Source organism: Tamandua tetradactyla, chromosome 12, assembly GCF_023851605.1.
Source record: "Tamandua tetradactyla isolate mTamTet1 chromosome 12, mTamTet1.pri, whole genome shotgun sequence".
NCBI lineage: Eukaryota > Metazoa > Chordata > Mammalia > Pilosa > Myrmecophagidae > Tamandua > Tamandua tetradactyla.
The window spans coordinates 79,720,637-79,745,784 of record NC_135338.1 but is presented as its reverse complement, the minus strand read 5'-3'; the positions used below and the strand labels follow the sequence as shown (position 1 = coordinate 79,745,784).

General features: G+C 40.2%; 1 pseudogene; it reads left to right on the top strand.

Moving 5' to 3' along the window:
- The first annotated feature begins 346 nt into the window (after positions 1-346).
- Positions 347-7,693, top strand: LOC143651462 (coiled-coil domain-containing protein 137-like; annotated as a pseudogene).
- Positions 7,694-25,148: the final 17,455 nt, after the last annotated feature.

Sequence of the window (25,148 nt, the reverse complement as noted above, 5' to 3'; positions counted from 1 at the left end):
TTTTTTTTCTATTTCTTGGACATTTTGCATGTATGCGAGAGGCAGTTCTTATTTATTTTATTTTGGTTTGCTTTGCTTATCTCAGGCCACTAAGGAGTCCACTGATTCCTACTAGTTCTTCTTAAGGTGTCAGAATGAGTTTTCCCAAGCTGCTCTGCCTGGTACCTCTAAGTGGATGAAGGGAGTTTCAGGTCTACATGGACAAAGAGTACCTTTCTGGCTGAGTGCTTGCTGTGGTTATGAACTCCTTTCCCAGTTCTTCTGGCTGCACAGTTTCTCTGAATGGGAAAAGTGTATCTCAGTCCTAGTAGGAAAGGAAAGCACTTTCTCGGCTGGGCTACTTGTTATGGGGTGGTTCCCCTTGCTGGTGCCCCTGAAGCATGTCTTCAGGTGGAAGACAGAAGATGAGGAGATGCCTCAGACTGGTGAGAAAGAAAAAACATGCCCTGGTCTTTTATTGTTAAAGATTTAACAAATCTGGTCTAGTCTGCTAGCTGCCAGAGAGCAATATACCAGAAACAAAACAGCTTTTAAAAGGGGGAGATTTATTAAGTTGCAAGTCCACAGTTCCAAGGCAGTGAAAGGTCCCAACTAAAATAAGGCTATAGAAATGGCCAATCTAAGGTATCCAGGGACAGATACCTTGGTTCAAGAAGGCCAATGACATTCAGGGTTTCTCTCCCAACTAGAAAGGCAAATGGTGAACGTGGCAGTATCTGCTAGCTTTCTCTCCCAGCTTCTTGTTTCATGAAGCTCCCCTGGAGGCGTTTTCCTTCTTCATCTCCAAAGGTCTCTGGCTGTGAGGACTCTGCTTCATTTCTCTAAAAAGGGAATCTCTCAAAACGTTTCCTCTTTTAAAGGATTCCATTAAACTAATCAAGACCCACATGGAATGGGTGGAGTTACATATCCCTCTAATCAAAAGTTAATACCCACAATTGGGTGAGTCACATCTCCATGGGAATAATAAAAAAGATCTCAGCCAACAATATTGAATGAAGATTAAAGGACATGGCTTTTCTGGGATCCACCAGAGACTCAAACTGGCACATTCCACCCTTTGGTGGAACAGTAAGCATAAGTGCTTACTATTCTTTGGAATATATGAAAGGGTAGAATTTCTGAGTCATGGAATATACACACCTATCTACTACATGACTACTAGAGGTACTGCCTACTACAATATGTGTAGTATTGTACACATATTGTGTGTGTGCATTTGTGTATAATGCCTACATTAATGTGTTAACTTAGCTAGGTTATGGTGCCCAGTTGTTTGGTCAAGCAAGCACTGACCTTATTTTGAGGATGGTTCATGGATTTTAACATCAGTCAGTTGATTGCATCTACTGCTGATTATATCTACACTTAGCAAAGGTGATTTCCTTCAGCAATGAGAGAAGTCTCATAAATTATTTGGAGGACTTCAAGCAAGAACTGACAGTTTCAGCAGTCAGAGAGAAGAATTTCTATCTCTACTTCAGCCAGTCAGTGTCTCCTGGGAAATTTCATCAAAATTTTCACTGGGATTACCAATTTATGTCCTGTCCTGTGTGAAATATAGATTTTCCAATCTTCATGGTTATGTGAGCCAGTTCCTACAATAAATCTCATTGTTGTTCATTTTTCCTGGAAGGAAATACTTTATTTTCATCTACTTTTGGATAAATCAATTATAATTACCTTAAAGACTATATCTGATTATTCAAATTTCTAGATAGACAGTCCGTCTGTTTCTGTTGCCAATTTTCTTAGATCTAGTCATTTAGTCCTGCATCTGGTATAGCTATAATTTTGTATAATTTGCTGGTCATTATAACATTTATGGATGTTCTAGAGGATGTCACTTTCGTCCCCCAGGATTTAATACTCTTCTGCCTGGAATATAGACCAGGGGAAGATCAAAGAGTAAGTAGATTTGAATATGGATCTCAGGCTGTTCTATGGCTGGCCTACTTTTAATTTCCTTTATTCATAAGGAATAGCCTTTCAGGATTCTCAACTGAAATTTTAGTGTCTTATCAAACCTCTCCCTCTAGTGGTAAATGCTGAACTCAACTTTTTCTCCTGGGCACCATGAGACTGATGAAAGGGGGCTTTAGATACTTATAGTATCTGCCTAGTCATTGATTTTCTCAGCTTCTCACTCATACATAGCTGAGGATTAGTCCTGAGCATAAAAGCCAAACAAAATGCATGGCTCTTGTGTTTTATCCCTCTTCTCTGGAATCTTGCCACATCAAATTCTGACTGCATCAGTGGCCCTGAAACAGCCTCAATTTCCAGCGTTAAAAATAAACAAAGGCTGCAAGGGGAAACATGGATGAAAAGAATATAACTCACCTCAATATCCTCAATATGTTTTCCTTCTTTGCTTCTCAAATCCTGGATGCCTCCAGGGCGCTCCAGTGCTTCCAAAGAGCTGGACTTTTTGATGCTCTTTAGTCATTTGTTTTTACTCAAGTTCTTTGAGTATTCTTGGCAAGAAGATTAGTCTTACCAAATCTACTTCATCTTTGCCAGAAATTGAAGTCTGCTCCTGCTAACTGCTTGCTGCTGTGTGAGCGAGAATGCAAGGCGATTTTGATGAAACTAGACGAGGACCATCAGATATCTAGATTTATTGCTGTACTTGATCACTGATAAGGTTTTCTGATATTTCTCTGAGAATAGGATAGGTGCATATTTTCCATTTTATGATGGAAATTTCTTCAATTTACGTATAACATTTTTAGGAGAAGACTATATATATGGTTGTTGAGCAGCCAAAAGGGTGGACCATTTGGATGCTTGTATTTTTCTTAACTTCATGACATCTGGAACACCTTCAAGATTAAGAAATCCTGTACAGTCTTAATGAGCATTTTTGTGGATGGTAAAAGCTCCAGATACACTCTCTTCATATCTTATGGCAACCACTCATAAGCAGGTCAATCAGATATTTATGTGAAACATTTTGAACCTGAAGGAAGTCATGCCAAGCAACAGCTATACTGGTGAATTCAAGCTAATAGCAATTTTGAAGTATATTATATAACGGAGAAATTGTAGTGTCAAATAGCAATAGGGTTTTCCTGCAGTACGATATTGGCTGTAGTTCTGACTGCCCTGACTCCTGGTTTCTTCCTATTTTCTGAGTTTTATGCAATCTTACAATCAATTTTGTAAGAGATGTAACATCCTGATGGAAATTCTCTTTCAATTTAAGTAAACTGGTAATGTTTTGTGATTGTACCCAAAAGGCCTGACTAGCACAATGTCAAGGGAAAGCATTAAGGACAAGTTGAAATAGGGTGTTCAAAATAAGTCTTGAAGAAATCAGGACATGAAAGTGATCTATCAAAAGTACATTTATAAATCCAAATAGATGTCAGAGAATCAGAGAAGAAAAAAATGATAGCACAGAAATTTGTACTGGTTAAATACAAATCCCATAAAATGGAGATATTGGTTGAAGGAGATAGGGTATGCTATACACAAAGTTATGTATCCCGAGCACATGCAAGAAATTCAATTTAAAGGAACTTGGGCAAAATGAAGAAAAAAAAGAAAAACAACAGATAAGGAATGGATTTTGCCCTCCTGTCGTTTTAGAGTCTAACAGATGAAATCAAACATTCATAAAACTATAACACAAATACAAAGTATCACATTTAGTAAGAGAAGCACAGATAAAATGCTCAAGAGTTCAAAGAGGAAGAAATAAGCTGTAACTGGGTAATTGAGGAAAGTATCATACAGGAATTGGTCCTGAAAATAATCTTGGAAATAGGGAAAGGGGATTCTGAGTAGAGAAACATAAGCAAACCAGAGGTAGATTGGTGGGGTGTTTATTCAGGATGCAGGATTGGTTGAAGGAGTCAAATCACGAAGAATCCTTAATTCCATGCTAATAATTTGGACCTCATCAAGCAAATCAAAGGTGTCCATATATAGATTGGGGGCAGGGAAATGATTATTTTATCTATAATTTAAAAATATAATATTCATTTATACAAAAAGTGTGTTGAGAAAAGGTGGCAGCTTGAGACAGTGTTAGTTACGCAATATGATGGTCTCTCTCGAGTGAGTGAGTGTGTGTGTGTGTGTGTGTGTGTGTGTATCTCTTTTGGCAGTGCCAAAGTGAGATGATTTGAAAATTTTAAAAGTTATTTTGCTATAAATAAATTCAAAATAGATTAAATTAAACAGGAGATCATTCACTGGAGATGGCAAAAAGAAAAAAATGATGAGCATATTCAACCAATGATTTTAGGGTAACTCAAAAGGAGAAACCAGTTTATGACAAGAAATTAAAAAAAAAATTTGTACATGCTGTATTTGAGGTATGTGTTGGTTTGACTCTGCTGTATACCCCAGAAAAGCCTATGCTCTTTTAATCCATCCTTGTGGGGGCAGACCTACTGTGGGTGGGACCTTTTGGTTAGGTTATTTCAGTTGAGCTGCGACCCAGCACATTCAAGTTGGATCTTAATCCCTTTCTGGAGTCCTTTAAGAGGGTTCACAAAGAGAAAGTGCTTAGAAAGAAAATACACAGGGAAAAGCTGAAAGAAAGAAAATGTCCCAGAAGATGCGAGAAGGACCACAGGAGCTGAGGGAGCAATTTTGAAACCAGAATCCAGGAGAAAAGGACCAGCAGATGTTACCTTGTGCCTTCCCATGTGACAGAGGAACCCTAGATGTCAGCATCCTTTCCCCAGAGAAGATATTGCCCTCTTGTTGCCTTAATTGGGACACTTTCTTGGCCTTAGAACTATCATAGCCTAATAAACGGCTTTTGTAAAAGTCAATCCATTTCTGGCACATTGCATTCTGGCAGCTTTAACAAACCGAAACAAGGTGACAAAGGGCATCTAAATACACATGTTCAACTGACAGCCTCAGAACTGGGCTCATATTTTCAACAGATTATTTCTATATAGTATGTTATTCCACTCATTTTGTGAGGATACACCTTTAAGTAACTTTAGGGCACATGAGAGGTCAATTTTCTGAGTCTTAGCTTTGCTAAAAATGCTCTGCCATTCGATTAACATATGTCCTGGATCTAGAATGCTGGGACCAAAATAATCTTACCAAACTTCGAAGGTCTTAGCCTGATATTGTCTAGCATCAAGAGCTTCTTCTGAATATCCTCATCCAGTTTGATTCTTGTCTTAGTAACTTTGTTTCTTCTCTGGAGCTGCTTTTTTCCCTCCATGATGTAGCAAAGTAAGGATCAGTTTTCATTCATATTGTCAGACAGTCAGCTCTTAGACATTTATTCCTCAGCTCTGAGAAAATTTTTTTTCTTTTATGCCTTTAATAATTTCCTTCTCTCTATTGCTTCTATTTCAGTTGGAAGTGAGAACTAATAGATTGATCCTCTACTTTTCACTTATTCTTTTTCCATATTTGTCCATTTCTGTATTTTCCTTAAGTTCTTAGATATTGCATCAACTTTATCTTCTAATCTATTGAATTTTTACTTCAGCAAATTGTGTTTCTGATTCCCCAGAATCTTTAATTATATTATAATAAAATATTTTCTCATGACATTGTGCTCTGATATTATAGGTTGAAATATCTTCTTGATTCTCTCCATACCTTTTTAAAATTTTGAATCCCTGTACTGAGTTATAATATGAATTATTAATCTATGACTGTTTCTGAAAGAGCCAGTTTCCTTGCTCATAGGTTGTTGGGATGTTGGTTTTCTTCATATAGCTTTTGAATTTTTGTTGTTACTTACATTTACAAATAAAGGAGTAAGTTGACCAAGCACTAAAATTCTGTATAGCTTATTTCCAGAGGGGAGTACTGAGCTCCAGGATGCTAGGAAAAAGATGAACGACAGGCTTTCTGCTCCCCAGCTTAAAGGCATCAGCATTATGGACTATCCCTCCAGGATTTAAAAACTGGTAAGAGCTACCCAAATAGTTTTTTTAAGTAGAGTAGCCATCCAGTCTTCTTTATGTAACCGCTTTTTCATTTGTTGTTGGGCTTCTTGCCTAATGGGAAACTACAGACAGCTGCTAACTTTGCAAACCAAGTATGTGGGCAGAGTGGGGAAGAGGATAGAAAATTAAAATCCCTGAGAGAAGACTTTCAGTGAGTCTTCACTTTTTTTCCTTCCTCACACTGAACTGAGCCCACCAAGTCTGTACTGCATGCTCCTAGGCTGCCATTTCCTCTGCTTCCTATGGTCCATTAATACATGCTTACTCATTTTCCAGCTTTCACGAAATTCTTGAAATTCTCTCATCTCCTGATGCTATCACTCCCACCCCAACTTCTGCTTCTAGTGAAGTTAAAGAGTTTTTCAACTTTTAAACTCCTGTAAAGTATTTTATGTGAAAAGCTCAAAGCAGGAAGGTAACCTAATTCAATTGGAGTGGATTATTTCTATATCTGAATTAGGGAAATGATTGGACTTATTCAGGAACATCTTCTACTCTTATTTTTACAAAAGATATCCCTAGGGAAGTGGCTTCACCTTGGAGATGGCAGGAGCGAGGCCCTGGGTGGGGTTGTGGGGGCCGTGGGGGGGGGGGGGGGTGACGGTGTCCTAGGGTCCCGGGGCCCAGGGTGACTGCAGAGGCGGGGACGGCAGCGGGCGAGTTCTGCCCTGTGGCCCGTGCAGGGAAGCAAAGAAAATTACTTGCAAACCCAAGAATCTGGACAAGCAGGAAATCCCTTTCCAGTTGCGCGAGATTAGGAGGAGAGGCCAGGAGACGAACAACCCTATCAATAACAAGAAAAGGAGGAAAGAGGCCTAGGCAGCCTTCAGAAAGACCTTGGGAAAGAAAGCAAAGGGATAGCAACCGGACATCACCTTCCCCAAGTTCATGCAGAGGAAGTGGGTGTCCCACAGTGCCTACATCCAGCGTGTGGCGCAGGAGCCCCAGCACGTGCTGTTCCCCAGCAAGAGCCAAGCCACGCAGCTGCCGGAGGCGCAGGAGGCTCCCAAGGAGAAGTCGGAGCGAAGGCGCCTGGATAAAGCCCACGGAGAAAGGAGAAAAGCGTCGGAAAAGCCGGAGCAGAAGCTGAGTTGAGACGTGGTGAAGTTCAATGAGGTCACACTGGAGCCCCGAGAGCTGACCGCCACGCTCAGGCGGAACTTAAGCGGGAGCGAGCCTGGCAGGAAGTCGCTGATGTTGAGGACCCTGTGGTGTGTCCCAGCCACCGAGCGCTTCACTGGTCATACAGCAGGAGCAAGAGCGGGTCCTGCAGGCCTAGAGGGTTCTGAGGAAGCAGAAGCAGCCGCAGGGGCCCCAGGCGCCCAGCCTCCCGCCTAGGAAGAAGCTGGAGACTCGCCTGTGAGGGCAGGAGATCTGGGGACTGAGCCCTGCACTCCTGTGAACTGGGCCCCGCACTGGCGCGCCAGGCTGGGGGTTGGAGTGGGCAGGGGGTCGCCTGCAGCTGAGAGCCCATCCCCCCGGAACACATGTGCTCCCACGTGTGCGGAGAGCTCTGCAGGACAGGGCCTGTTTGGGCCTGAAACGGGTGAGGAGGGGTGGGGAGGGCATGCTGGGGCACACGGGCCAAGCCTTCCCACTACCCCTCTTCCGCTCTGGCTTCCGTCTCCAGGCCCCCTTCCCTGCTTCATCCCTGCGCGGAGGTGGTCTCCCTCCTCGCCTCTGGGCTTGGCTACCAGCCTGGCCGCAGGAAGCAGCCTGTCATCTGTCATCGTGATTTATCAGAGGAAATTTGACCAGGAGACCTTGGTGGCAGCACATTTGTGCTCCAGGGTTGTGGGTGGTGGATGTGGATAGGACAGGGTCTCGGGCTGTGGGGAGGGGCTCACTTCCGTTTAGGGTCTCTGGGTGGGGGAGGGGTCTGCACCACCCTGTGCTCTCGCTGCCCCGTCAGGTTCTGTGTTGGCATCGCGCCCTTTGCTGGGACCTTGGTCTTTTTCTTGTTCCTTAAGCGCCTGCGTCTATGGAAACATGGATGGGCGCTGGTGTAGGTGAAAGTCCTGGTGTTCTAGTTTGCTAGCTGCCAGAATGCAACACACCAGAGACGGATTGGCTTTTTAAAAAAGGGGATTTATTTTGTTAGTTCTTCAGAGGAAAGGCAGCTAACTTTCCACTGAGGTTCTTTCTTACCTGGGAAGGCACAGGATGGTCTCCGCTGGCCTTCTCTCCAGGCCTCTGGGTTCCAACAACATTTCCCAGGGTGATTTCTTCCTTATTCTCCAAGGGCCTGGGCTGAGCTGCAAGTGCTGAGATGAGGTATGCCGAGCTGCTTGGGCTGTGTTATGTTGCGCTCTCTCATTTAAGCACCAGCCAATTAAGTCAAATGTCATTCATTGCAGCAGGCACGCCTCCTAACCTACTGCAGATGTATTCAGCAACAGATGAGGTTCAGGTACCATTGGCTCATGTCCACAGCAACAAAACTAGGTACGTTCACCTGGCCAAGTTGACAACTGACCCTAACTACCACACCTGGGGAATGGTGTGTCAGCTCCAGCGCCTCTGGGAGCTCCCACATTACAAAGGCCTGGGCCTATCTGGTTCCTTAGAAAACAAAAAAAAATTATTGACATAAATTACCAACAATAAAATTGGTTTTGACAAATATTCATCAACCCATGTAATAGCTACCTCAATCAAAATATGGACATATCCATCGCCCCAAATACTCAGCCCGGCCCGGGAATCTGCTCTGCTGCTTCATGTCACTGCAGATGAGACTCATCTTTACTGGAGTTTCACATCAGCAGTGTCACATGCAGAAATTCAGTTTTACTCATGAAAAATCTCCAGGTAAAAGCTGCTTTCTAGAAAATGGGTCAGTAGAAAATGTGAATTTTCTTCTAACAAGTAAACCAGTATACATCTCCACTAGAAAGTAAACTCATTGTTGTACATTGTTTTTTACTATGCTAACAATTAGCTCAAAGTATCCCCACCACCCTCTTTCAATTGTGTTTCTATTTTTCTTTAACGTCTTATCTATCTTGCTAGAATATTAAATTGCTGTTGGTATTCTGGAAAAAAAAAAAGATATCCCTAGTGGAAAGATCACCTCAGGTTACAGACATCAGAACTAGAAGAGAGCTTAGAAAAGCAGAAGAGGCCTTGCAAATGAGGACATTTTAAGTTTATTTTCATAAGAAGTTATCAGTTTAAAAATTGGATCTACTTTTGTCAGAACATATCACCCTCCAAATAAGTGGTCCACTAAGTTTCAGACATAGAGAATAAAGATAATTTGCTAGGTTAGGGAGGATATTGGTGCTTCAAGAACATTTTTGCTCCAAAACTTTTTGTACCCTGTTTTAGTTTGCAAGCTGCCAGAATACAATATACCAGAAATTGAACGGCTTTCAAAAAGGGGAATTTATTAAGTTGCAAGTTTACATTTCTAAGGCTGTGAAAATGTCCAAATTAAAGCAAGCCTATAAAAATGTGCAATCTAAGGCATCCAGGGAAGGTTCAAGAAGGCCGCTGATGTTCAGGGTTTCTCTCTCAGCTGTCAAGGCACATGATGAAATCTGCTAACTTTCTCTTCAATGGCATCTCTGGGCCTCTGTCTCTTCTATGGGCTCTGCCGGTTCTAAAGCTTTTTTCCAAAATGATTCCCTCTTAAAGGACTCCTGTAAGCAACCCCACCTTGAATGGGTGGAGATACAGCTCCATGGAAATGATCTAATCAAAAGTTACCACTCACAATTGGGTGGGCCACATCTCCATGGAAACAATCAGAAAGGTCCCACCCAACAATATTGAATGAGGATTAAAGGATATGGCTTTTCTGGGGTACATAATTTCTTCAAACCAGCACATACCCTGTGAAGTACATTTGAGTTGAATGACTGCATAAATGCAGTCGCAGAGCTCTGAGGAATGTATGGAGTGCAGATCCCTTCATAATAAGTAATTAATCAAATGTAGATCCATATTGCTCTCCAAGAGGGAGAATCATAGTTTTAAATGTTAAGCAGTAAAAAGGAACAAACTACTCACAAAAAATGGATGAATACTAAAAAGAACATACTAAATGAAAGATGCTAAACACAAAATATTGTATAATTCCATTTACATACAATTTTTAGAAAAGATGAAACTAAAGGGGCAGGAAATGGATCAGTGTTTGCCTGGGTTTGGGAATAAGAGTAGGGATGAGCCATAAAAGGGCACAAAAAAACACTTTGGAGAGATGGAAATGTCTTAAATTGGAATGTGGTAATGGTCACCTAGCTCTATAAATTATGAACCTCATCAAATTCCTACAGTAATAAGGGTGAATTTTACGGTATTTACATTTCCACTCAACAAAAATGTTAGAAAAAGAATTCCTTATAAAGTAAAAACAAAAGTTAAGAAAGAACTTAATCACTGCTCAGCCCTACCCCCTCACTCCACAGATGTGAATTGAGAGCCAAGGATTGCCCAAGATGGCACATTCACAGAATCAAAGCTTAACCCCATGTCTTCTAACTTTACAGTCTATGTTCAGTCCACCTAACAAACATTTCTTCCGATGTGAACTTAGAAATGCATATGCAGAGATGATAATCTTAACTCTTTTCAGCATGTGACTATATTTATTTAGTGTCTTCCTTGTGTAAGACTGCCAAACAAAATACAATAAAGTAGGAGCTGGCACCCCAATCCTTGTGGCATTTTCTTCCTAGGGCACAGGCACATCAGGAATAAAGTGTTAATCCTGGGAACAGCCAGAAAGGATATTTTTAAATGAAGTCAACATTGCTTTAGAGTTTGTATAAACCAAATGTTTTAATAGAGAATTTAATCTGGATTAAACATGACAAACAAAAGCTGAATTAAACAAAACGCAACGTCAGAAAATTCACAAAGTAAATATGCCAAAGTGATTTTGCAAAGTACTTGAGATTGTTCATCCTGTTACATTTTTAATAGCATTCAAAGTTTTACTCTGGCAGCCAGTATATCTTCATGAACTCAGGGAGAAAAGAAGTCCTGCATTTTATTCTTTCTTTGCAAAGAACATGCACTTTGAAATCAGAGGACTTGGCTGCATAGCATTTCGGAGGTCAAATAACTTCTCTAAGACTCTGAGTCTCCTTAGCTATGAAATGTGGAGAATAATGATTGAACATTCTTTTTGGATAATCAAATGGAAAAATCTATTTTGAAATACAATGTATAATATACAGAGAAAGATAAGACCTCTGCTTAGACCCCAAACTATAAGAGATACTGTAGTATCAAAATGTAGCAGCAAAATATCAATGCAGCAGGGACTCAGGCCCACCCAAGTTCCAGGAAATCAAACAGGACTAGTATTGAGTATGAGACTCAGAAACATTAGGTAATAAATGTGGAACTCAGTTACTTCTGTTCCAAACTAGAATGAATAAACATTCCTGGAAGGTTAATTTTTAGAAGTTGAGATAAAGTATCTAACATGTTACCCAGATCACATGAGATCTAAATAAATAGTAATTATAACTTTAATTAATATGGAACTTTATAATGATAAAAACAATTAGTCCAGAACAGCTTCCCACAGTCAGAATGAACCAAATTTCTAAGCAAAATATGTACCTATAATGCATGTGTGTGTGTGTGTATGTACATATATAAACTAAGAATAATAGGGTTCATTGGTTAATATCAATCCTGCAGTTGGGAAAAGATTAGGAAACTAGGCAGTTAGGAAAAAGATTAGGAAATTTTGCCCAAAGGAAACATAGTTGACCTGGTGCTGTTTGAATCACCATTTTTAAGTGATTATCTGTCTTTTGTCAGACTTTTGTGCTTTGTTGAAGTCCACATTTGTCCTCAGTGCATTGTGAAACCCTATCACAATGGAAAACTAATTTACTCTATATTAATTCAACTTGGAAATTTTAAGATAATTCAAAAATTCACCAGAAAGACCAGATTCATAGAATCAACCTGTCTATTCACATCTTTTTTTTGTAATATTGTGGATGGGCCAGGAACAAAATAATCAAAACCAAAAATAATTGTCTTTAAAAGTTCAAGATAGAAAACTGAGTTAGAAGTTTTACAGATCACTCGCTCTATGAGAAAACTGAATGAGCTAGAAGAAGAGATTGGCCGTAACTAGGTGGCAATTCCAGAACAAGATTGGACATTTAGAACAATCTGTGGGGTGTTAGAAGTAGGGGAAGGCTGCTGAGATTTCAGCTTTTGTATGTTTAAAGGCAATTGTAACCTAGTGACTATCTTCATCCCTGAGCCCCACATCTGTGGCCATGGAAATAGCAGAAGCTGAAGAAACATAGCCTGGATTCTGGAAACAGAAGGCTGGATCCAGGCCTGGCAGAAGAAACCTCATCCTCCAGAAGATGGGTATTGGAAGTTGAGGTCAGTCTGGAAGATCTCTGAGAGACCAGCAAATGTGCTAGTCATTGTTTCAGCCTCTGAGAAGCATCAGTTTCTTGCCTCCCAACAGTACCCACTAGGACCTGATGAGACCATTTCCAGTTGACCTAGTTGACAGAGGATCCAGGGATCCATTCCTCCACAGAACTTTTGAACAAGTAATAAAAACTGGCAAAGCCATCTTCCTAAGAGCTTCAGGAAACAGATAAGAGGTTGTGTTAACTGGGAAAATGCCAAATCAAGAAAAAGGCAACTTAAATCCACTAGGAAAAGCCCATGGCATCCTTACTGACCCCTCCTCAAACCCTTTCCTGGCTCTGTGTGGAACCAGCCTGTGCCCTCAGTGTGCATCCTTGTTTTTGTTTCCTAGGAAGCTCAAGCAAATATCATGCAAAGGGATGGCTAATACAATGAGAATTTAATGGTTAGGAAAACAACCAAATCAAAGCATTATCAAGGCACTGCTTTCTCCCCAAACACTGGCATTTTGGCACTGGCTTCTAGCCATCCTTGGTGCTGGTCTTCTCTGTCACATGGCAATGCACAGGTCAGCCTCTCTTAGCCTCTCAGTTCTCTTCTGCGTTCTGTTAAATTTCAGCTTCTTACATGCTGTGGCTTTCTCTTTGTTAGTCTGAGTTTCATTCTGCTTATAAAGTTTTCCAGTGATATGATAAAGATCAATCCTGGGCCACACCTTAAGTGAAGTAAACTTATCAGTAGTCCTACTTACAATTGGTTCTGTGGTAGTTAGGTTCAAGTGTCAATATGGCCAGGTAATGGCACTCAGTTGCTCTGTTGCTGTGGACTTAAATCATTAGCATGGGAATTTCATCTATGGCTGGTTCCATCTGCAGTTGGCTAAAGGGAGCACTTTCCACAATGAGTGATGTTTAATTTAATTAGCTGGAGGCTTAAAAGAAGTCAGGTCAGGACAGCTCAGCTCAGCTCAGCACTCAGAGCCAACATAGACCCAAACATTTGGAGATGCAGAAGGGAAATACCCTAGAGAAAACCATTTGAACTGAATGAAGAATGCGTTAAAAAAAACAGGTCACTAAGCTTATTTCCACCAGGGCCCCATTTGAGGAACTGTGTTGAATGAACTTCGAGACATCCCACTGAGGAAGCCGGGTAATTTTTCAACAGTTTATATCCCTTTAGGGTCATCTCAGGGGCATTAAATTCCTGGCATGTTCCCAGTTACCAGAAAGAGAAAGCTCCAGAAGTGCTAGAGAGAGAGACCTCAGGTTGAAATTGAAAAAAGCAGGTATCTGGGGTTGAAATTGATGGTGTGCATAGTCTGCTGCAGCTCTAAACAAGCTGTGGTGGACCAAGGACATTTGGGAAAAAGTGCCTGAGACAGTCCATGTCCTGCAGGGAACTGACTCTCGCACTCTAGCACTTCAAGGTGTCAAGAAGAATACAGATCCTCCTAGTCTATATACCCTCCACCCTTGGACAGCACTTCTGATCGTCTAGGTGGTTTATCTGCTGGGGTAACCCAAACCTTCTTTGCTGAGGGGTATGAACTCCTGTTTATATCATCCTAGTGAGGAGGATTGCTTCAACTGCTCATTTATTATTATCACCAGTCATGGGAGCTCAAAAAGACTCCATAGTGTATCTTCTAAGCCCTATACACATGTTTTCACCCCATATGAAGAAGCAACCCTCACTTCTCCTGATAATCAGGGACAATTACCCCCACCATTATAGTATATCATTTATTTGCTGATACACTGCCATAATGATCCAGAAATTCCCAGGCAGCAAATATAACTTTAGGTAGAATCGTACGTTTACTCTTTTTACTAGTGTAAGTATTCCAACCCTGGGGGCCAACACTTTAAAGTACCTAGAACCTAAAAATAGGAGAAATGATTCATTTCTCAAGTGGATCTCTAGGACTGATAGTGAGAGGGGCCATGCTTAGTTCCAGCCTTGGTTCCCAGACCTATGTTTCCTAGCTATTGAAAAAAGAGCACCATTAATAAGTAGTGTTGCAGCATCTATAATGCATCCTGTAAGGTAAAATCCCAGTTCACAGGGTCTTAAGATGGTCCCAGCTGAGCCATTAAAAGACCATTCCAATGTCCTATTAGGCCAGATGATAAAGATAATGGAGTATATGATTATACTTTTTATACCATAAAACACAGTGGTTGAGGCAATGTTCCTGTGGCCCCCATATCAGCCAATCAGGCACTAAGGCAACCCTAGGACAGTTTTAAAGGCAGAAGTACTACAAGAAGAGATAGCAAACCCAAATCGAGAGTATATGTCAATCTCAGTAAGAACAAATTGTGAACTCCTCCAGAAAGGAAAGGGCCTATTATAATCCAGTTTCCAACAGTGGCTAATTGGTCTTCTCAAGAGACAGTATCATATCGATGGTACAATACTGATCCCTAAATACAGCACCATGAGTATCTAAATAAGTCTTGATCAGAAGGATTCCATGGTATTGGGCCCATGCCCAGCTTCCATCCCTGTTGCCATGACAGTTTCATTCATGTGCTCACTGTAGGTTCATCGAGTTTCTAGGACAGAGGCTAACTGGCATTATTAAAATGTCCAGTTTTCAACAACAAAAAAAATTGCAGGACATGCAAGAAATGGGAAAATATGGCACTTACACAAGGAAAATAAAAGGTCAATGGGAAGTGTTCCTGAAGAAATTCAGTCACTGGATATACTATACAAAGACTTATTCAACATTATTCAAGTAACTAAAGGAAACCATTTCTAAGTAACAAAATATAAGGATGAGAATGATGTGTCACCAAAGCAATAATCTCAAGAAAGACATAGAAATTATTTTTTTAAAAACCCAGGAATTATGGTCATAAGAAGTACAAGAAATGAGATGAAAAGTATACTAGAAGGGCCCATCAACAGATATGAAATGACTGAAGAAAGAATCTGTGAACTTGAAGATATGTGGATTGATATTATCCAGTCTGAACAACAGAAAGTAAAGCAAATGTAGATAAGTGAACAGAACTCATAGTCCAAAGGGAAAATATCAAGCATACCAACAAATATGTACTCAGATAATAAATTGGATTTTCCAAAGAAGAGGAGAGAAAAAGAAAGGGGTTTCTAGCATATGTGAAGAAATAGTGGGGGAAAACTTTCGAAATTTGATGAACAACATTTATCCATCCAAGAAGCTCAATGAACTCCAAAGCAGATCAAATTTAAAAAGAGATGTATGTGGAGACACATCATAATCAAACTATTAAAACAGAAAGACAGCTCTTTCTCCGCGAGCGGCGCTCCCGCCGCCAGCCAGCCAGCCCTCCTCTCCCTCTTTCTCCGTGGGCGGCGCTCCCGCCGCCAGCCAGCCAGCCCTCCTCTCCCTCTTTCTCCGTGGGCGGCGCCCCCGCCGCCATCTTGCCCTTCCCTTTCCCCTACTGCTCCGGCGCTCCATCCGCCATCTTATCCTTCCCTTTCTCCTCCTGCTCCGGCAGCTCTCCAACCACCACTGGGCCCTCTGCTGCCTTCACCAGCTCCTCCGCCACCGTCCTCGACAGCCTTGCCACCCTCACCTTTCCTCCTCCAGAACAGCTACTGGGGGAGTGGAGATGATACAGAGCAGCTCCCAGAGCCACGACGGAGATCAAAGGGACGGCGTACCCCATCCTGGAATGGCTGACTGTCTGGGAGAACCAGCTCCGGTGAGATCACCGAGGGGCGCGGGCTTTCCCGGGCGGGACGGCAAGCAGCCGGAGTCTCTCCCTTCCTCCTTCCCAGACCAGCTGGCAGAATTGGGCAGGCAGTCCCCTCGGGCCGCGGCGGCTGGTGCCCCCACCACGCGAGGCCTCCCGGACCAACTGAGAGAGTTGGGTCGGAAATCCCCAGACCGCGGAGAACTGTGACTGGGGAGGTCCCTTCCAAACACGTGACTCCCCGGTCCGGCTGGGAACGGTGCACTCTCCCAGGCCACGGTGGCTGGCGCCCACCCGCCACGCTTGGCACCCCGGGCCGACTAGGAAATTCAGTTGGGCGCTCTCCCGGGCTGCGGCGGCCGGCGACCCTCAACACGTTTGGACCCCTGGGCCGGCTGGCACTCTTCCAAGCCGCTTCGGCTGGTGAACCTCCCCCACGGCGAGAGTTTTCCAAGGTTAAAGGACCCACAGCACCTTTTGCTGGTGGAACCTGCAGACAAACGTGTGCCACGAGCGCCACCTACTGGGCAGGATAGGAAAGACAGAACCCAGAGATTTCACAGAAGAATCTTTCAGCCTGTTGGGTCCAACACCCAGGGAAGTCTGACTAAATGCCCAGACACCAGCAGAGGATAATGGATCACGCTCAGAAAATTGAAAATATGGCCCAGTCAAAGGAACAGACCAATAGTTCAAATGAGATACAGGAGCTGAAACAACTAATGCTGAATATACGAACAGAAATGGAAAACCTCTTCAAAAACGAAATCGATAAATTGAAGGAGAACATGAAGAAGACATGGGCTGAACAAAAAGAAGAAATAGAAAAACTGAAAAAACAAATCACAGAGCTTATGGAAGTGAAGGATAAAGTAGAAAATATGGAAAAAACATGGATACCTACATGATAGATTTAAAAAGACAGAAGATAGAATTAGTGATTTGGAGGATGGGACATCTGAATTCCAAAAAGAAACAGAAACTATCGGGAAAAGAATGGAAAAATTTGAACAGGGTATCAGGGAACTCAAGGACAATATGAACCGCACAAATATACGTGTTGTGGGTGTCCCAGAAGAAGGAGAAGAGAAGGGAAAAGGAGGAGAAAAACTAATGGAAGAAATTATCACTGAAAATTTCCCAACTCTTATGAAAGACCTAAAATTACAGATCCAAGAAGTGCAGCACACCCCAAAGAGATTAGACCCAAATAGGCGTTCTCCAAGACACTTACTAGTTAGAATGTCAGAGGTCAAAGAGAAAGAGAGGATCTTGAAAGCAGCAAGAGAAAAACAATCCATCACATACAAGGGAAACCCAGTAAGACTATGTGTAGATTTCTCAGCAGAAACCATGGAAGCTAGAAGACAGTGGGATGATATATTTAAATTACTAAAAGAGAAAAACTACCAACCAAGACTCCTATATCCAGCAAAATTGTCCTTCAAAAATGAGGGAGAAATTAAAACATTCTCAGGCAAAAAGTCACTGAGAGAATTTGTGACCAAGAGACCAGCTCTGCAAGAAATACTAAAGGGAGCACTAGAGTCAGATACGAAAAGACAGAAAAGAGAGGTATGGAGAAGAGTGTAGAAAGAAGGAAAGTCAGATATGATATATATAATACAAAAGGCAAAATGGTAGAGGAAAATATTATCCAAACAGTAATAACACTAAATGTTAATGGACTGAATTCCCCAATCAAAAGACATAGACTGGCAGAATGGATTAAAAAACAGGATCCTTCGATATGCTGTCTACAGGAAACACATCTTAGACCCAAAGATAAACATAGGTTGAAAGTGAAAGGTTGGGAAAAGATATTTCATGCAAATAACAACCAGAAAAGAGCAGGAGTGGCTATACTAATATCCAACAAATTAGACTTCAAATGTAAACAGTTAAAAGAGACAAAGAAGGACACTATCTACTAATAAAAGGAACAATTAAACAAGAAGACATAACAATCATAAATATTTATGCACCGAACCAGAATGCCCCAAAACACATGAGGAATACACTGCAAACACTGAAAAGGGAAATAGACACATATACCATAATAGTTGGAGACTTCAATTCACCACTTTCATCAATGGATGGAACGTCTAGACAGAGGATCAATGAGGAAATAGAGAATCTGAATATTACTATAAATGAGGTAGACTTGGCAGATATTTATAAGACATTGCATCCCATGACAGCAGGATACACCTTTTTCTCGAGTGCTCATGGATCATTCTCGGGGATAGACCATATGCTGGGCCACAAAGCAAGTCCTAACAAATTTAAAAAGATTGAAATCATACACAACACTTTCTCGGATCATAAAGGAATGAAGTTGGAAATCAATTATAGGCGGAGTGCCAGAAAATTCATAAATACATGGAGGCTCAACAACACACTCTTGGGCAACGGGTGGGTCAAGGAGGAGATTGCAGGGGAGGTTGGTAGGTGCCTCAGGGTGAATGAAGACGAGAACACAACATATCAAAACCTATGGGACGCAGCAAAGGCAGTGCTGAGAGGGAAATTTATTGCCCTAGGTGCCTATATCAGAAAAGAAAAAAAGGCAAAAATGCAGGAATTAACTGTCCACTTGGAGGAACTGGAGAAAGAACAGCAAACTAATCCCAGGGCGGGCAGAAGGGGGGAGGTGACAAGGATTGGAGCGGAAATGGGTGAGGTTGAAAGCATGAAAACAATAGAGAAAATCAATAGGACCGGAAGTTGGTTCTGTGAGAAAATCAATGGGATTGATGGGCCCTTGGCAAGATTAACAAAGAGAAGGAGAGAGAGGATGCAGATGAATGAGATCAGGGATGGAAGAGGAGACATAACTACTGACCTCACAGAAATGAAGGAGGTAATAACAGGATACTGTGAGTGACTTTACGCTAATAAATACAATGGCTTAGATGGGGTGGACGGGTTCCTGGAAAGACATGACAACCGACTTTGGCCCTCAGCGGGCCAGTCGCAAGTGGAGAGATTGAATTAGTCATTCAAGGGCTCCCTAAGGGGAGGAGTCCGGGACCAGATGGCTTCACGTGTGAATTCTATCAAGCATTCCAGAAAGAATTGGTACCAACTCTCCTCGAACTCTTCAGGATAATCGAGGTGGAGGGAAGACTACCTAGTTCATTCTGTGAAGCCAACATCGCCCTCATGCCAAAACCAGGCAAAGATATTACAAAAAGGGAAAACTGCAGACAGGTCTCTCTGATGAATGTAGATGCAGGAATCCTCAATAGAGTTCTGGCAGGTCGTATCCAACAGTACATTGGAAGGGTTGTGCATTATGACCAAGTGGGGTTCATCCCGGGTATGTGGGGATGGTTCGGCATAAGGGAATCAATTGGTGTGGTGCACCATATCAGCGAATCGGGGCGGAGGGATCACATGATCATCTCGGTTGATGCAGAGAAGGCATTTGACAGGATTCAACATCCTTTCCTGTTGAAAACACTTCAAAAGATGGGAATACAGGGGAACTTCCTTACAGTGATAGAGGGAGTACGTGAAAAACCCACAGCTGATATCATCCTCGATGGGGAAGGATTGAAAGCTTCCCCCCTGGGATCGGGAACAGGACAGGGATGTCCACCGTCACCACTGTTGTTCAGCATTGTGTTGGAGGTTCTAGCCAGGGCAGTTGGACAGGAAGGAGAAATACAGGGCATCAGGATTGGAGAGGAAGAAGTAGGGCTATCACTGTTTGCAGACGATATGGTACTATACGTCGAAGACCTGGAAAAATCCACAACAAAACTACTAGAGCTGATGGATGAGTACAGCATGGTGGTGGGTTACAAGATCAACATTCAAAAATCTGTAGCATTTCTATACACTAGTAATGAGCAAACTGAGGGGGAAATCAAGAAACGAATCCCATTTACAATCGCAACTAAAAGAATAAAATACCTAGGAATAAATTTAACTAAAGAGACAAAAAACCTATATAAAGAAAACTACAAAAAACTGCTGAAAGAAATCACAGAGGACCTAAATGGATGGAAGGGCATACCGTGTTCATGGATTGGAAGACTAAATATAATTAAGATGTCAATCCTACCTAAACTGATCTACAGATTCAATGCAATACCAATCAAAATCCCAACAACTTATTTTTCAGAAATAGAAAAACCAATAAGCAAATTTATCTGGAAGGGGAGGTTGCCCCGAATTGCTAAAAACATCTTGAGGAAAAAAACGAAGCTGGAGGTCTCACGCTGCCGGACTTTAAGGCATATTATGAAGCCACAGTGGTCAAAACAGCATGGTATTGGCATAAAGATAGATATATCGACCAATGGAATCGAATAGAGTGCTCAGATATAGACCCTCTCATCTATGGACATTTGATCTTTGATAAGGCAGTCAAGCCAACTCACCTGGGACAAAACAGTCTCTTCAAGAAATGATGCCTAGAGAACTGGATATCCATATGCAAAAGAATGAAAGAAGACCCGTATCTCACACCTTATACAAAAGTTAACTCAAAATGGATCAAAGATCTAAACATTAGGTCTAAGACCATAAAACAGTTAGAGGAAAATGTTGGGAGATATCTTATGAATCTTATAATTGGAGGCGGTTTTATGGACCTTAAACCTAAAGCAAGAGCACTGAAGAAGGAAATAAATAAATGGGAGCTCCTCAAAATAAAACACTTTTGTGCATCAAAGAACTTCATCAAGAAAGTAGAAAGACAGCCTACACAATGGGAGACAATATTTGGAAATGACATATCAGATAAAGGTCTAGTATCCAGAATTTATAAAGAGATTGTTCAACTCAACAACAAAAAACAGCCAACCCAATTACAAAATGGGAAAAAGACTTGAACAGACACCTACCAGAAGAGGAAATACGGATGGCCAAGAGGCACATGAAGAGATGCTCAATGTCCCTGGCCATTAGAGAAATGCAAATCAAAACCACAATGAGATATCATCTCACACCCACCAGAATGGCCATTATCAACAAAACAGAAAATGGCAAGTGCTGGAGAGGATGCGGAGAAAGAGGCACACTTATCCACTGTTGGTGGGAATGTCAAATGGTGCAACCACTGTGGAAGGCAGTTTGGCGGTTCCTCAAAAAGCTGAATATAGAATTGCCATATGACCCAGCAATACCATTGCTAGGTATCTACTCAAAGTACTTAAGGGCAAAGACACAAACGGACATTTGCACACCAATGTTTATAGCAGTGTTATTTACAATTGCAAAGAGATGGAAACAAGCCAAAATGTCCATCAACAGAAGAATGGCTAAACAAACTGTGGTATATACATACGATGGAATATTATGCAGCTTTAAGACAAGATAAACTTATGAAGCATGTAATAACATGGATGGACCTAGAGAACATTATGCTGAGTGAGTCCAGCCAAAGAACTAAAGGACAAATACTGTATGGTCCCACTGATGTGAACGAACATTCGAGAATAAACTTGGAATATGTCATTGGTAACAGAGTCCAGCAGGAGTTAGAAACAGGGTAAGATAATGGGTAATTGTAGCTGAAGGGATACAGACTGTGCAACAGGATTAGATACAAAAACTCAAAAATGGGCAGCACAATAATACCTAAGTGTAAAGTAATCATGTTAAAACACTGAATGAAGCTGCATCTGAGCTATAGGGTTTTTTTTGTTTTTTTGTTTGTTTGTTTGTTTTGTTTTTTTTTACTATTATTATTACTTTTTTTTCTTTTCTCTATATTAACATTCTATATCTTTTTCTGTTGTGTTGCTAGTTCCTCTAAACCAATGCAAATGTACTAAGAAACGATGATCATGCATCTATGTGATGATGTTAAGAATTACTGATTGCATATGTAGGATGGTATGATTTCTAAATGTTGTGTTAATTTCTTTTTTTTCCGTTAATTAATAAAAAAAATAAATAAATAACTCTTGGACAAAAAAAAAACAGAAAGACAGAGAATCTTGAAAATAGGAAAAACATTACTCATCAAATACAAGGAAGATTCTAAAAGATTAAGAGCTGATTTCTCATAAGAAAGAGAGAGTAAAAAACATATACAAAGTGGTGAAGACAAATGACTGTGAACCAGGAATTCCATATCCAGAAAATTATTCTCCAAAAAGATAGAGAAAATAACACATTGCCAGGCTAACAAGAACTGAGATTGTTCATTGCTATAAGACCTCCTCTACAAGATATACTAATGGAGTCCTTCAGGATGAAGTTAAAGGACACTAGACAGAAACTTAAATCTATGTTATGAAATAAAGAGCGCTGGAAATGGTAACTACATAGGCAAATATAAGACACAGTATACATGTTGTTCTAGTTTGCTGGCTGCCAGAATACAATATACCAGAAACAGAATGGCTTTTAAAAAGGGGAATTTACTAAGTTACAAGTTTACAGTTCTAAGGCCATGAAAATGTCCCAATTAAAGCAAGTGTATATACATGTCCAGTCTCAGGCATCCAGGAAGGCTGGTGAAGTTCAGCTTTTTCAAGTGGAAAGACACATGGCAAACTTGGTATCATCTGCTAGCTTCTTCTCCAGGCCTCCTACTCTATGAAGCTCCCTGGGAGGTGTTTTCCTTCTTCAGCTCCAAAGGTCACTGACTGGTAGACTCTCTGCTTCTTGTGGCTCTGCTGGTCTCTGTTCTCTCAGAATCTCCAGCTTTCTCCAAAATGTTTCCTCTTTTATAAGATTCCAGTAAAGTAATCAAGGCCCACTTGATTAGTTTAACACCTACTCTTGAGTGAGTCAAATTTCCATGGAGATGATCTAATTACAGTTTCAAACATACAGTACTGAATAAGGATTAGAAGAAATAGCTGCCTTTACAGAATGGGATTAGGATTAAAACATGGCTTTTCTAGGAAACATAAACTTTTCAAACCAGCACACATGTATTTCCTTTTTGTAATTCTTTTCTTCTCTTTTTTGATTCAAAAGACAACTGCACAAACAATACTATAAAGCAACTACACATAAACATACAGACCACTCCATCAAAACTTAGCAGATTTCACTCCATCAAAAATTAGCAGATTATACATTTTTTTCAAGTGCACATGAGTAGACAATATATTAGACCACAAAACAGATATGAATATATTTTAAAAGATTGAAATACTCTAAGTATCTTCTGCAAACACAGTAGAGTGAAATTGGAAATCAAGAACAGAAAAAAAAACCCCAGAAAATCCACAGATAAGCAGAAATTAAACAACCCATTTTAAATAATGAATAGGTAAAATAAGAAAATGAGAAATTTGAAAACTATTTTATCTAATTAAAACTGGAAACCCAACATACTAAAACTTATGGTAGGTAGCAAAAGAAGTTCTTAGAGGTAAATTTATAACTGGAAATGCCCACTTTAAAAAGAAGGACTATTTCAAATCAATAACTCAACTGTATTTCTCAAGACACAAGAAAAAGAAGAGAAAATTCACCCAAAGTCAGCAAAAGGAAGGAAATAATAAAGATTAGGGTGGAGATAAACATATTATAGGTCAGAGAAAATAAAGAAAATGAAACAAAAATTTGATTCTTTTAAAAGAGCAACAAACAGTTTTCATTAGATAAACAAAGAATAAAAGAAAGAATACTAAAATTACTGAAATGAGAAATGAGATTGGGGTTATTATCACCCACTTCAGAGGGAAAAGAAGGATTATAAGAAAATACTATGAAAAATTATTTGCCAACAAAATAAATAAAGTAGATGACATGGAATTATCTCCAGTAATACAAGACTGCCAAAACTGATTCAAGAAGAAATAAACAATCTTGAATATAACTATTACAACAAAGAGATTGAATTTTAAAATTACAACAACCAAAAAACGTAGGAACAGATTACTTCAAAGGTGAATTTAAGTCACAGTTTGCACCAAAACATCTCATATTATTTCAAGCTGTAAAGGGTGAAGGAACATCTTCAAACTCACATATGAAGCCACCTTACCTGATACCGAATTAGATAGGCATCAGATTATTGTAGATGAAATTGACAAATTCCTAGATACAACCCACACTGACTCTAGGAGAAATAAAAGATCTCAACAGATTGAATTACTCATCAAAAACCCCAACAAAGAAATGCCCAGGATTAGATGGCTTCAAAAGGGGAATTCTAACAAATATTCCAAGAACATTGGTACCAATCCTACTCAAACTTCTTCCAAAAATTGAAGAGGAGGAAATACTTCATAATTCATTCTATGAGGCTAATATCACACTCATACCAAAGCCAGATAAAGATACTATAAGAAAGGAAAGTTAAAAACCAATTTCTCTCATGAATACAGATGCAAAAATCCTCAACAAAGTATTAGCAAATTGAATCCAACAGCACATTAAAAGTATTATACAAAATTATCAAGTAGGATTTATCCCAGGTTGGTTCAACATAAGAAAAACAAATTAATGTAGTATAGCACACTAACAAAATGATGGAACAATCACACAATTGTCTGAATTGATACAGGAAATATATTTGATAAATTCCAGCATCCTTTCCTCATAAAAACACTTAGAAAAACAGTAATAGAAGTAAACTTACTCAAAATTATAAAGGGCATATATGAAAAACTCATAGCTAACATCGTGTTCAACAGTGGCAGACTGAAATCTTTCCCTTTAAAATTTGAAAGAAGAAAAAGATGCTGTCACCACTGTTATTCAACATTCTACTGGAATTTCTAACCAGAACATTTACTCAAGAAAACTAAATAAAAGGCATCCAAATTTGGAAGGAATAAGTAAAGCTACTTTTTGCAGATAACATGATCCTATATATGTAAAATCCAAAACAATCTATAACAAAGTTACCAAATCCAATAGGTAAATTAATTCAGCAAAGTGGCAGGGTATAAAATCAGTAGTATTTCTATACACTAATAATGAACAATATAAGTATAAAATCAAGAAAAAAATATATTTACAATTGCAGCTAAAAGAATAAAATATCTAGGAATAAATTTAACCAAGATGTGAATGGCATACATGGAAAACTATAAAACTTTGCTAAAAGAAATCACATAAGATCTAAATAAATGGAAGAACATTCTGCACTCATGGATTGAAAGACTAAATACTGTTAAATGTCAATTCTACTCAATTTTGATTTACAAATTAAATACAACCACAATCA